The 15,942-nt window shown below is 36.7% G+C and overlaps 1 protein-coding gene across 1 annotated transcript in view; it reads right to left on the bottom strand.

Annotated features, from left to right (window-relative positions):
- Positions 1 to 15,942, bottom strand: part of LOC149803695 (uncharacterized) — a 180,334-nt gene that overhangs the window by 136,716 nt on the left and 27,676 nt on the right. The window lies entirely within an intron of this gene.

The following is a 15,942-nucleotide window of genomic DNA, read 5'->3' as shown; positions in this document are numbered from 1 at the left end:
CGGTGGTTCTTGGCGGGGTTTTCCCGGGTTCTTCCTCCACCATTACTACTGGCCGCCATGCATAGCCTATCGTGTGCTGAAAAACGGCGTTAAACACCACAACAACAACAACTTGTATATATGAAAATGCGCAGTAAAATAGATCATTATCACCCTAAAAATAAAAATGTCCCCATTTTGATGGAAAAAATCATACATCCCAGTTTTGTAGGTTTTACAAGAATGTGTGTGTGTGTGTGTTGCAAAATGGGAACACGAGTGAGCGTACACAACTACATATTACAGGCACACCTTGTAAACAAGGACTTTCAGCATCCAACTGTTCAACAATAAATTATTTTCTAAAATTTAATTTTAAAAAAATATTTTTGGTACAAAACATTCAGCTGTGGATATTCTAACAAAATCATAGAAAATAATATATTGCAGGATATTAAAAATTTGTTTGACATCATAAAAATATTTCAGTGGCAAAATTCCTGAGCCTGCATAATTTCCAGGGTGAACACTATCATAAGTTAGGTTTTGTTTTTTATTTCCAGAATTTAAATGATTGGCAGTCTACATCTATGGAATTATGCCTTTTTTTGTTTTCTTTCTGATTTCCAGGATCAGCTTATACACAAATAGGGTTCTGCTGACAACTGAATTTGGGACAGGTGAACAACGGTCAATGGATTCTGAAAGAAAACAACACTGCCACCCAAAAGCTTAAACCTACTTTTTGAATTCAGTTGCAGGGGTCTACCTGGGGTGTTGTGTTGTGGGAATGCATTGAAAATGAGATTCCCTTACCTTTATTTCAATTGCCATTGCCCCCACCCCCCACCCCACCCCCAGCAACATGTGTTCCCTCACTTCTTTATTAGGAACATACCACTGGGGTCTAGTTGATGATTACAGATTCTGCCCAAAACATATGTTTGAAAGTACAGAAAGATGTATATATTTCTTGGGGAATAAATTAAGTTTATAGTAATCATTTTTTTGTTTTATTTCAGCTACAAGTTTGATATTGAACAACTTATTTCAAATGTGGTGATTCAAGCAGGCGGTTAATGTGTTGCAATCATTTCAAACTGCAATATAAATGGAAATGTATGAGATTCTGTTTTTACAAGGTCAGAACCTGTAGGTAGCCAATTACATTTACTTTATTTACCATACATATTGGGACACCATATTTCTTGGGACACCAAAAGTTACATTTTAAAGTAAATTTTTGGTTCACTTATGTTCTGAGACACATAGTTTTTTTCAAGTTATAAGTTGTGGGACACCTTTTATATCATTCAAAATTCCATGTTGGAAAATATATTAAATTTTATTTAAAAAATATTAAACTGTGTACTTAAGATAAAACTTGAATCAACTGCAGCTTCACCCCACCAAGCCAACCCTTCTCCTGCATGCCTACAATATATCCTTTCAGTACATGAATAATATTTAGCTCATTCATACTGTGAAAAATTACCAATGGAGGCAACAAATCTCCTGTTACCAAAACTGCAAGGACTAAAATTCGGTTTTATTATCTGCACCATTAGTCAGAATTATCACACTTAGTTTTATCCATGTTAATGATCATCACCATATCTTCTGGCCTTTACAAATCCATGGAATGATTTTACTTTCTCCTCCAGGGCCCTGAGTGGCCTAGTGGTCTTAAGCGCTCACCGTTACGCATCACTGCCATCTCACCTCTGTCTGCATGGGTTCAAGTCTCGGATTCAGCCAATGTGGGTATGTGAGAAAGCTTATCAGTAGCTTCTCATGGGTCGGAGGTTCTTTCTGGGGTTTTCCCAGGTTCTTCTTCCACACAGATGTACAGATGGAAGGACAGTTGGATGGATGGAAATATGGGCAGCAAAATCACTATAAGATAACATCACTGATGGTACGGATTATTGATGTTTGAAAACTGAACCTGTACTGTATCCATATTCGAACATCTGGACAGTTCTGTCAACAACTGAGACTGCAAATACATTACTGTGGTCAGCTTGTATGGCTGTTAGCTGGACTAGCTGATCAACAGACAGAGAGGTAAATAATTCACCATAAGAATGATGCTGACCAGCAAAGTAAAAAAAAAAACACACCCATACATGCTGCCCCAATTATGTCATATCCTGGCAGGAAGCTAAACTAATACTTCATCATATTCCCTTATCAAAATTCTTGTTCACTAAGCTTTATGGATCACATTCAACATCTCTCAATTCAAGATCTCAGTTAGCATCTGTCTGCAATATGTCCTCTGTATGAAGCAATGTAACATTGGGCAAAGGGAGGCAACCCCAATACCCAGCTAAACCAGACAATGAGCCTGAGGGAGGGTGTAAACTTAAAATTTCTTGATCACTAGAATTTGGATCAACCCCACCTTAGCCTTGCACTGGAGTAGTTTATGAAGAGCATTGGACCATATGTCTTCTGTCCACAATCAGCACATCATACAGGTTTTAGACAATAAGCAGTTTATGAAGAGCACTGGACCATATGTCTTCTGTCCAGAATGAGTATATCATACAGATTTTAGACAATAAGCAGTTTATGAAGAGCATTGGACCATATGTCTTCTGTCCAGAATCAGCACATCATACAGGTTTTAGACAATAAGCAGTTTATGAAGAGCATTGGACCATATGTCTTCTGTCCAGAATGAGCACATCCTACAGGTTTTAGACAATAAGCAGTTTATGAAGAGCATTGGACCATATGTCTTCTGTCCAGAATCAGTACATCATACAGGTTTTAGACAATAAGCAGTTTATGAAGAGCACTGAACCATATGTCTTCTGTCCAGAATGAGCACATCATACAGGTTTTAGACAATAAGCACTTTATGAAGAGCATTGGACCATATCTTCTGTCCAGAATGAGCACATCATACAGGTTTTAAACCACATGTGTCAAACTCAAGGCCCGCGGGCCACATCAGGCCCGGCGTACAATTATATCGGGCCCGAGAGAGAATTTTAGGCAAAAATATTTCTTAATGGCTCTGCAATATAAAGTGCAAATCAAATTCCCTAATTAGCAGCCTTGCCAAACATCCAGCTCTGACAAATTGGCATAAGAGCGAAAATGGGTATGCCAATGATTTTTTATTATTAAAACTTTTTTCTGTTTTAATTTATATTAATGTTTAAAAAAGGTTTAATTTTCCGCTTATTGAATGTTTATCCTGTTTGGCCCGCAACCTTACATGTGATTTGAGTTTTGGCCCACTGAGCGATTGAGTTTGACACCCCTGTTTTAGACAATAAGCAGTTTATGAAGAGCATTGGACCATATCTCTTCTGTCCACAATGAGTGCATCATACAGGTTTTAGACAATAAGCAGTTTATGAAGAGCACTGAACCGTGTCCTCTGTCCAGAATGAGTACATCATACAGGTTTTAGACAATAAGCAGTTTATGAAGAGCATTGGACCATATGTCTTCTGTCCACAAAGAGCACATCATACAGGTCTTAGACAATAAGCAGTTTATGAAGAGCATTGGACCATATGTCTTCTGTCCACAAAGAGCACATCATACAGGTTTTAGACAATAAGCAGTTTATGAAGAGCACTGAACCATATGTCTTCTGTCCAGAATCAGCACATCATACAGGTTTTAGACAATAAGCAGTTTATGAAGAGCATTGGACCATATGTCTTCTGTCCACAAAGAGCACATCATACAGGTTTTAGACAATAAGCAGTTTATGAAGAGCATTGGACCATATGTCTTCTGTCCACAAAGAGCACATCATACAGGTTTTAGACAATAAACAGTTTATGAAGAGCATTGGACCATATGTCTTCTGTCCAGAATGAGTACATTATACAGGTTTTAGACAAGAAGCAGTTTATGAACAGCATTGGACCATATGTCTTCTGTCCACAAAGAGCACATCATACAGGTTTTAGACAATAAGCAGTTTATGAAGAGCATTGGACCATATGTCTTCTGTCCACAAAGAGCACATCATACAGGTTTTAGACAATAAGCAGTTTATGAAGAGCATTGGACATATGTCTTCTGTCCACAAAGAGCACATCATACAGGTTTTAGACAAAAAGCAGTTTATGAAGAGCATTGGACCATATGTCTTCTGTCCACAAAGAGCACATCATACAGGTTTTAGACAATAAGCAGTTTATGAAGAGCATTGGACCATATGTCTTCTGTCCACAAAGAGCACATCATACAGGTTTTAGACAATAAGCAGTTTATGAAGAGCATTGGACCATATGTCTTCTGTCCACAAAGAGCACATCATACAGGTTTTAGACAATAAGCAGTTTATGAAGAGCATTGGACCATATGTCTTCTGTCCACAAAGAGAACATCATACAGGTTTTAGACAATAAGCAGTTTATGAAGAGCATTGGACCATATGTCTTCTGTCCAGAATGAGCACATCATACAGGTTTTAGACAATAAGCAGTTTATGAAGAGCATTGGACCATATGTCTTCTGTCCAGAATGAGTACATCATACAGGTTTTAGACAATAAGCAGTTTATGAAGAGCATTGAACCATATGTCTTCTGTCCACAAAGAGCACATCATACAGGTTTTAGACAATAAGCACTTTATGAGGAGCACTGAACCATGTCTTCTGTCCAGAATGAGTACATCATACAGGTTTTAGACAATAAGCAGTTTATGAAGAGCATTGGACCATATGTCTTCTGTCCACAAAGAGCACATCATACAGGTTTTAGACAATAAGCAGGTTATGAAGAGCAATGGACCATATGTCTTCTGTCCAGAATGAGCACATCATACAGGTTTTAGACAATAAGCAGTTTATGAAAAGCATTGGACCATATGTCTTCTGTCCAGAATGAGTACATCATACAGGTTTTATACAATAAGCAGTTTATGAAGAGCACTGAACCATATGTCTTCTGTCCACAAAGAGCACATTATACAGGTTTCAGACAAAAAGCAGTTTATGAAGAGCACTGAACCATGTCTTCTGTCCAGAATGAGCACATCATACAGGTTTTAGACAATAAGCAGTTTATGAAGAGCATTGGACCATATGTCTTCTGCCCAGAATCAGCACATCATACAGGTTTTAGACAATAAGCAGTTTATGAAGAGCATTGGACCATATGTCTTCTGTCCACAAAGAGCACATCATACAGGTTTTAGACAATAAGCAGTTTATGAAGAGCATTGGACCATATGTCTTCTGTCCAGAATGAGTACATCATACAGGTTTTAGACAATAAGCAGTTAATGAAGAGCACTGGACCATATGTCTTCTGTCCACAAAGAGCACATCATACAGGTTTTAGACAATAAGCAGGTTATGAAGAGCATTGGACCATATGTCTTCTGTCCACAAAGAGCACATCATACAGGTTTTAGACAATAAGCAGTTTATGAAGAGCATTGGACCATATGTCTTCTGTCCAGAATGAGCACATCATACAGGTTTTAGACAATAAGCAGTTTATGAAGAGCATTGGACCATATGTCTTCTGTCCAGAATGAGTACATCATACAGGTTTTAGACAATAAGCAGTTTACGAAGAGCAGTGAACCATACGTCTTCTGTCCACAAAGAGCACATCACACAGGTTTTAGACAATAAGCAGTTTATGAAGAGCATTGGACCAAATGTCTTCTGTCCAGAATGAGTACATCATACAGGTTTTAGACAATAAGCAGTTTATGAAGAGCACTGAACCATGTCTTCTGTCCAGAATGAGTACATCATACAGGTTTTAGACAATAAGCAGTTTATGAAGAGCATTGGACCATATGTCTTCTGTCCACAAAGAACACATCATAGAGGTTTCAGACAATAAGCAGTTTATGAAGAGCACTGGACCATATGTCTTCTGTCCACAAAGAGCACATCATACAGATTTTAGACAATAAGCAGTTTATGAAGAGCATTGGACCATATGTCTTCTGTCCACAAAGAGCACATCATACAGGTTTTAGACAATAAGCAGTTTATGAAGAGCAATGGACCATATGTCTTCTGTCCAGAATGAGCACATCATACAGGTTTTAGACAATAAGCAGTTTATGAAAAGCATTGGACCATATGTCTTCTGTCCAGAATGAGTACATCATACAGGTTTTATACAATAAGCAGTTTATGAAGAGCACTGAACCATATGTCTTCTGTCCACAAAGAGCACATTATACAGGTTTCAGACAAAAAGCAGTTTATGAAGAGCACTGAACCATGTCTTCTGCCCAGAATGAGCACATCATACAGGTTTTAGACAATAAGCAGTTTATGAAGAGCATTGGACCATATGTCTTCTGCCCAGAATCAGCACATCATACAGGTTTTAGACAATAAGCAGTTTATGAAGAGCATTGGACGATATGTCTTCTGTCCACAAAGAGCACATCATACAGGTTTTAGACAATAAGCAGTTTATGAAGAGCATTGGACCATATGTCTTCTGTCCAGAATGAGTACATCATACAGGTTTTAGACAATAAGCAGTTTATGAAGAGCATTGGACCATATGTCTTCTGTCCACAAAGAACACGTCATACAGGTTTTAGACAATAAGCAGTTTATGAAGAGCACTGGACCATATGTCTTCTGTCCAGAATGAGTACATCATATAGGTTTTAGACAATAAGCAGTTTATGAAGAGCAATGGACCATATGTCTTCTTTCCACAAAGAGCACATCATACAGGTTTTAGACAGTAAGCAGGTTATGAAGAGCATTGGACCATATGTCTTCTGTCCACAAAGAGCACATCATACAGGTTTTAGACAATAAGCAGTTTATGAAGAGCATTGGACCATATGTCTTCTGTCCAGAATGAGCACATCATACAGGTTTTAGACAATAAGCAGTTTATGAAGAGCATTGGACCATATGTCTTCTGTCCAGAATGAGTACATCATACAGGTTTTAGACAATAAGCAGTTTACGAAGAGCATTGAACCATACGTCTTCTGTCCACAAAGAGCACATCACACAGGTTTTAGACAATAAGCAGTTTATGAAGAGCATTGGACCAAATGTCTTCTGTCCAGAATGAGTACATCATACAGGTTTTAGACAATAAGCAGTTTATGAAGAGCACTGAACCATGTCTTCTGTCCAGAATGAGTACATCATACAGGTTTTAGACAATAAGCAGTTTATGAAGAGCATTGGACCATATGTCTTCTGTCCACAAAGAACACATCATAGAGGTTTTAGACAATAAGCAGTTTATGAAGAGCACTGGACCATATGTCTTCTGTCCAGAATGAGTACATCATATAGGTTTTAGACAATAAGCAGGTTATGAAGAGCAATGGACCATATGTCTTCTGTCCACAAAGAGCACATCATACAGGTTTTAGACAATAAGCAGGTTATGAAGAGCATTGGACCATGTCTTCTGTCCAGAATGAGTACATCATACAGGTTTTAGACAATAAGCAGTTTATGAAGAGCATTGGACCATATGTCTTCTGTCCACAAAGAGCACATCATACAGGTTTTAGCCAATAAGCAGTTTATGAAGAGCACTGGACCATATGTCTTCTGTCCACAAAGAGCACATCATACAGGTTTTAGACATTAAGCAGTTTATGAAGAGCACTGGACCATATGTCTTCTGTCCACAAAGAGCACATCATACAGGTTTTAGACAATAAACAGTTTATGAAGAGCATTGGACCATATGTCTTCTGTCCACAAAGAGCACATCATACAGGTTTTAGACATTAAGCAGTTTATGAAGAGCACTGGACCATATGTCTTCTGTCCACAAAGAGCACATCATACAGGTTTTAGACAATAAACAGTTTATGAAGAGCATTGGACCATATGTCTTCTGTCCACAAAGAGCACATCATACAGGTTTTAGACAATAAGCAGTTTATGAAGAGCATTGGACCATATGTCTTCTGTCCACAAAGAGCACATCATACAGGTTTTCGACAATAAGCAGTTTATGAAGAGCATTGGACTATATGTCTTCTGTCCAGAATGAGCACATCATACAGGTTTTAGACAATAAGCAGTTTATGAAGAGCATTGGACCATATGTCTTCTGTCCAGAATGAGTACATCATACAGGTTTTAGACAATAAGCAGTTTATGAAGAGCATTGGACCTTATGTCTTCTGTCCACAAAGAGCACATCATACAGGTTTTAGACAATAAGCAGTTTATGAAGAGCATTGGACCATATGTCTTCTGTCCACAAAGAGCACATCATACAGGTTTTAGACAATAAGCAGTTTATGAAGAGCATTGGACCATATGTCTTCTGTCCACAAAGAACACATCATACAGGTTTTAGACAATAAGCAGTTTATGAAGAGCACTGGACCATATGTCTTCTGTCCAGAATGAGTACATCGTACAGGTTTTAGACAATAAGCAGTTTATGAAGAGCAATGGACCATATGTCTTCTGTCCACAAAGAGCACATCATACAGGTTTTAGACAATAAGCAGGTTATGAAGAGCATTGGACCATATGTCTTCTGTCCAGAATGAGTACATCATACAGGTTTTAGACAATAAGCAGTTTATGAAGAGCATTGGACCATATGTCTTCTGTCCACAAAGAGCACATCATACAGGTTTTAGACAATAAGCAGTTTATGAAGAGCATTGGACCATATGTCTTCTGTCCAGAATCAGCACTTCATACAGGTTTTAGACAATAAGCAGTTTATGAAGAGCATTGGACCATATGTCTTCTGTCCAGAATGAGTACATCATACAGGTTTTAGACAATAAGCAGTTTATGAAGAGCATTGAACCATATGTCTTCTGTCCACAAAGAGCACATCATACAGGTTTTAGACAATAAGCAGTTTATGAAGAGCATTGGACCAAATGTCTTCTGTCCAGAATGAGCACATCATACAGGTTTTAGACAATAAGCAGTTTATGAAGAGCATTGGACCATATGTCTTCTGTCCACAAAAAGCACATCATACAGGTTTTAGACAATAAGCATTATCTGCAGGCTTGGCTGGATTCATGACTGCTTTTTTTTTCCACCTTAAAATGCATTTTTCAAATTTAATTGCCATCTTGTTATTGACTATCTGAAATTTTAACAAGGGTAGGACATCACAATTTAATTTTAAATATCAGAATAAAATGATAGGTGCAAATAGGTGAACCTATAAACAAGAACAGCTATATTGTGGCGCTACATAACTGTAATATGGCATTACTGATGTCAGCACATAATATGAAGTGCATAAAATATCTGAAATTTCACCAAATAAACAAAAATGTAGTATACACTACACAATATGATCCACTTACAGCACCACCAAAAATGACTGCTGGATGGCTAACAAAAAAAACACAACAGAAATCCATAGATTATGTTCACAGTTTGCAGGATAGTTCAAACTGACGCTATCCTATATATGGAGCACCAACATGTGGGGTTAGGGGAGGTAATATGTAAGAGTTACTTCCCCTTGTATACACAAAGATGGAGAGACTTTTAAAGTCTATGGGATGGCTGGATTCAGAAAGAAGCACAATTAATTTCTATTGTAAATGTGATTAGGTAATGTATTTGATGGTGAAATGATAAACCAGTAAGTTTTACCATCCAATGAAAGGGTCAACACCCATGTACATGTACGAGCGGGTGAATCATAAAATCACTTTAATGTGAAATCATCTTTGTTCAATAACTTGGTTGCTTCCTGGTGATCACTAATTTCACAAACAATATCATCATGGTACAAAAATTTACATTTTAACTGTTGGTATCACAAGTTAACAGAGTAAACATAATCCAAGAAATATAAATTTTGTTATCAAAACAAAGTAACAGCATGGAAAACATTATCATCAACATCACTATCACTGGTAATGACATCTCATTTTTCATCTGTAGCTTGGCATCAAAAGTGACATTTTTTTCTTTTTCTGACCATCAAATTTTCAGCCATTTTCATAATAGTCTGAACTCAAAATGAATACAACAGACATTTACTTCAAACCGTATTCAGTTGGTGAATGTACAGAACAGTAGCTAAATTTTACATTTATAAATTATTAACAGTAGGTAAACAATATTTCAAAATTATCGAGTCAAAATGGTCACATACAGTTCCATTTCTTTTCTTGCTTTAATTGCACTTAACCTGCAATTTGTTATTCTAAAGTATTTATTATGAATGACAAGTCATTACAACACGTTTGTTACCTGCAGTCTCTATTTGTCTTTGTTATTTACTGATTATGAATTACATGAGATTATCACACCTTTTTTACCTGGTACCTTTGTTGCTACACCTTTGTTATTTAAACAACCACCATTGTTTATTTGGTTTCTGAACTGTCACTAAATAAGGCAAGAAAATAACTTGGTAATGCCTTGGAACACCAGTGTAATTGATTTCATTGACACGAACAGCATTACCTAGAACAGTTTTCTTTTCTTCTTTTTTTCTAATGGTGACTGAGTAATACATGCATCCCATCGTAGGTCGCTCGCAGCAAGATAACTTTATATCACGATGTACACGGGTACCTTACCCCTGGTTCTTGCATGTTTTACTTTAGTAACTATAGGAGGCATTTTGCTACATAAAGACACAGTGATCGTCTAGATCTTGTCAGGGACTAACAAGTCTTTGAACATACCACCCATCTATAGTGTTATGTTTAACATGTGTGCCTGTGACTTTAGTAATTGATATATATATTGTATAAATGTGATCAACTGAGACTGCTGCAGCATTGTGTTGTAATCATGGATCTGAAGCAGACAGGTATTAAAAAGCACAGCTGCCTCTTTTAGAGGGGGGTGGGGTGCATTAATCAGAGGAGGCATTAATTAAGGTATATACAGTAATTACTTTAGAGGAAAAGTAGCTATCAGGAGTCTTAACATTTTGAATAAGTTGACCATTCAACATTTATTCATGTCAAGAAATATTTCATTTTCAGTAGTGCAAAATACTGAATCATTGTCCCCCAATTATGCATCAGTTACTTGTAAACACTGCCTTCTTCTCATATATGCTCCTTTACACCTCGGCATGTTGAGAAAATATAAGGAAATAAAAGCTATATGATTTTTACAGCAAAAACGTGTATTCCCACCTTGATTACCCATGACAAATAATGTTAGTCTGTGTCAAGAGTACCATAATACTTATAAATCAAAGTGCAAATGACAAAGATCTTGATCTGCCACAGAATAACCTGCCTTGAGATCAGGGTCTATTTTATTTGTTCTAGTGATTACTGCTTACAAACTGTACAGACCCAGATCTGCCAATGCATTATGTGATGGCAGATCTGGGTCTGTGCAGTCTGCAGTTGGACTCGTCATACAAGTGAGTATATATGGTAACATGCGAGGAAAGAGCAACTAAGTTTGGTAGAACTATACAAAACTGTGTTAGCAATGTGCAAAAACAATTCCCAAAATTCAGGTAGAGTAACACTGGGCCATGGTCACCAGAAATTGTTCTTGATCTTGGCCTCCATACTTGCCATATTCCCAGATCGTTTGGGTTTGGGAGGGGGAGGCTAAAAAAGTGTGTTTTGAAGTCCCAACAGGGGTGGGGAGTTCGTAGGGCACATGCCCCCCAAAAAGCAATATCATCCATCTGATAATAATATTTTCTTATCATCCAATAGAAAATTACTCAAAATTCAACTATAAATAATAAATAACGTTTTCCTTGAAGCATTTAATACTTACAAACCATAAATAGTTGATATAAGTAATACTGTTAAATATAAGCACCCCCATATACATTTATACATATGCACACACTCACTTAATCCCAACCACAGAAACATTAAAAATTATCTTGAGGTAGATAAAAGAAGAAAAAAACAGCTTGAAAGAACCCCACCCTACCCGCATTAAATTGTCAGTCCCTTGGACTGGATGGTACTGCTGTACAAACTTCACTGAAAATTTTGTTAAATTTTTCTCAGCATAGAAAATTACCTGTCTGCATCTGTACAGCAGTGAGTGATGGCCATGCATGCAATGGCCACACTAATTAAATTATTAAATTATGGTTTTCCTGAATGTAGATCATAACAAACTTTCCTCCCAGTATGGTCATACACATGGATCCAATGGTCTGGTCACCTGATTTGTCATTTGATTCATCGATATTGACAAAGATTTGCTATAATTGTGGCATAACCTGCTTACTTGTTTATCCAACTTTTGTGTTATAGCACTGTTTGTGATATTTGTTGTTTTTGTCCTATGCAACTGGATTTCTTAGTGACATCACTACCTAGGAACATTTAGGAACTGAAAAGTGATCTGCAACTGGAAAAAATGCAGATTGTGTTCTGAAATAAAATTGCAGAAAAGTAGTTCATCTCTAGTGACAAGGTCTGTCGATTATTGTTTAAACACGTTAGTTTATTTTGAGATTGAACTTTGCATTTGTGCATCATCCCAATGCTGTGTGGTGTTGCAATGTTGACATATGTTGCACATTCCAGAATAACTAATGCTGATATGGTGTTTGCAGTATGTGCAAAGAATAAAATGCTCCCATTTGCTGTGGTACTTCACAAAGACAAACACTAACAAACAGGAGTTCTGAAATTTAGTTTTGCTGGGATTTTCTTGCTTAATATAAGGCCTATCCTTCCCAGCTGTCTATTGATATTCTTCCTTTGAAAATGAATCACACTTGTACACTATCCCTACTACCAAAATTTATATATGGAGCAAAGTCATACTTGAAAGAACGTTGCCACTGATCACTGTAACGATTGTAAGTCTTGTGACAGAAAAAAATTATTATTTTCTGGGTCCCATGATTTTTATGTTCATTTTAAAAATATAATATTTTTGGTATCCCAACACTTATAAACACAACAATGTTTAGACAAAATTGGCAAGATTGCCATAAATCACACAGCACTGACCAGCCATGTTCAATTATCATTACAATAAACTATTACAAACTAAATATTATTGTTTTTATATTATTTATTTTGCTGGTGCATCCTTTCTGACTTCTCCAGCATGAAATAAAATAAGGTATTCTTGTGATATCAGTTTATAAGCCCTTAAGCAGAAATCATGGAATAATTTTTAAACATATGCAAGTTTTATTAAATGTTTGTTTACACTCTGAATTATCCTTATACCTGCAATGAAAATATTTATGGCCACTGATATTTGTTCTGTGACACTTTATTCAAGAGTATTCTGTTTCATTTACCTGGTTTATAAGATCATGTTTCAAAGCAGCTGAACTTAGAACAACTCACAGCCATCACAGCAATGAGAAAAGAAAACTTTCTTAAAACATTTGTTCTGTGACACTTTATTCGAAGATTTGTTCTAGACAGACTTAAGTTGTAGGCAAGCTATCTCACATATGGCATCCATAGGAACAGATGATGTAATTTCTCACATGAATCTGCTCTATCATTACTGAATATTTTCTAAAATGGACTGAAAAATCCCATGGTGAGCAGTTGTATGACATGACAAAAAGAACGTTTTTGTGCCCAATCAAAGTCTGCCAAAGATATGCGTGATCTGGACCCGTCATACAACAGAAATTGTGGTTGGGATAGATCACACCTTAAATTGTACATAGCTGATGAAATGTTCCTTGAGATATTTCCCAAATACGTAACCTCTGGACCATCTAATCTCACTAAGAGTACCAGAAATACCAGCTGTTGCACCCTCAAGCAATTCATTTCTCATCAAAAAAAAGCTGAAACTTACGTTTCAAAAGCTTTTCAAACAGATAAAGCACTGTCGAGCAGCCAACTTTTACAGTAAACCCATGATTTGCATATATCTGACTAACTCAAGCCTCATGTTTATGCAAATTAATATTAACACCCAAGCAGAAAAATACATGCTGAGACACATGCAAATGTGCAGCATAAGTTCCCAAGCAGGATTCTGGAAGCATTGCTCAGTCTCAGTGTTGCCACTGTGGTAGCAGCATCTCTGCTTAAGAGGTGAGAACAAAAAAGGAAATTAAGACTGCCACATGGCTCAGTGAGGAAATTCCATGCAACTAAGAACAATGCTTACAAAATCCAGGAGTGCTGTAAGTGCACTAAATGTTTATCTACTGCCCTTTACCAAGGTAAGCTATCATGAAAAAAATGGAATACATACTGACCTCAATAGAGTACCAGAATGAAAAACCACTTTTGACTCAAACGATTCCATCAAAAGCATGCAGCATTTATTAAGTGTTAAAACGTGATGATCCTGAAGCTAAGCTATTTAATGCACATGTCGGATGGTTTGATTGATTTAAAGCATATGAAGGATTTCATAATCTCAAAGTGAAAGTCAAAGCAGCAGCTGCTGATGAAAGTGCTGCAGATAAATTTCCTGCACTCCGACAGGCTATCACTGAGGCAGGAAGCATAATGGACTCTCCCGCAGCAGTATTCAAAGGACTTAACAAGTCACCACCATCAAAGCTATTGTCAGTAATTTAAATAATAATAATAACAATAATAATAATAATGACTTTATGTAAAGAAGCTAATTTGGACTGCTGACCAATCTTCCATGAGGCCTTCTACAATTATACACAATTATTACAAGAACAAATGCTATTAAAAACAAGATAATGGATCTATGGCTACAATAAAATATGCACAAGGCATTAAAAATGAATTCATACAGGATTCATACCAAGAGCAGTAGTGAATATGTGTAAAACATCATAGGTATGTGATATAACAATGTTTTAAAGAGTAGTAGTACTGAATGAAACAAAATCATACTAAATGATTATTTCTTTAGATGTTGACTAAGAAGCTTTTTAAAAGCTTGGCACAAGTAAGCTAACTTTATATAAGGTGGTATGGAATTCCATAGTTTGGTCTCAGAAAATATGTGAAATGGTCCTTGTTTATTTCTGAATGTTAACCGTTTGTTGTTGTTGTTGTTGTTTAGGGTTTAACGCCATTTTTCAGCACTCGATAGGCTATACATGGCGGCCAGTATTAATGGTGGAGGAAGAACCCGGGAAAACACTGGAAAAAACCACCGACCCTCGAGAAGCTACTGGCAAGCTTTCTCACATACCCACATTGGCTGAATCCGAGACTCGAACCTACGCAGACAGAGGTGAGATGTTAACCGTCTGTACATATTGCAGTTATAGACATATGTAGTTGTGGTCAAGAAATGTCTCCCTCTCGCTGGTTTTTTATTTGTTTTTGTTTCTTGCTAAGATTACTGAAAATCATATTTACTTTCAGTAAGATCATCAGTGGGTTCAGGAGTCAAAAACTGTTTTCTTGCATGACATGTTGTTAAGAGAGTAAATATGGCCATGTTAAATCAAGTCATATTAGACCCTGGGACCCATTTAAAATTTGTACATATTAAATCAAGTCATATTAGGCCCTGGGACCCATTTAAAATTTGTACATATTAAATCAAGTCATATTAGACCCTGGGGCCCATTTAAAATTTGTACATATTAATCAAGTCATATTAGGCCCTGGGGCCCATTTAAAATTTGTACATATTAAATCAAGTCATATTAGGCCCTGGGACCCATTTAAAATTTGTACATATTAAATCAAGTCATATTAGACCCTGGGGCCCATTTAAAATTTGTACATATTAAATCAAGTCATATTAGGCCCTGGGACCCATTTAAAATTTGTACATATTCAATCAGGTCTAGTTTGTTTCAATAATTATTTCTGAGACATGATTTTGCTAACAAATAAGGTATGACAGAAGGACAGAACATCAAGCTGAGACCTTCAAAAATTGGTTCAAGTTATAAGAACCAACTTGAACCTTGAGAACCTCCCAAGATCTCTGCACAGCAACATAGGCTGGGTTAGGGCCAACAAAGCTGAGAAATCCTGCTTACAAGCAGCAGCTGATGTCCTTTTCTAAGCACACATTATCACATTGTAACTTTAAAAATTGAACTATGATCACCAGAATTTAATCTGGTCCTAAAAAGTCCTAGAT

This window comes from Sinohyriopsis cumingii, chromosome 3 (genome assembly GCF_028554795.1).
Source record: "Sinohyriopsis cumingii isolate HCF-2022 chromosome 3, ASM2855479v2, whole genome shotgun sequence".
In the NCBI taxonomy this organism is placed as follows: Eukaryota; Metazoa; Mollusca; class Bivalvia; order Unionida; family Unionidae; genus Sinohyriopsis; species Sinohyriopsis cumingii.
The sequence above is the reverse complement of the archived record's forward strand: the minus strand, read 5'-3'. Positions and strand labels throughout refer to the sequence as shown.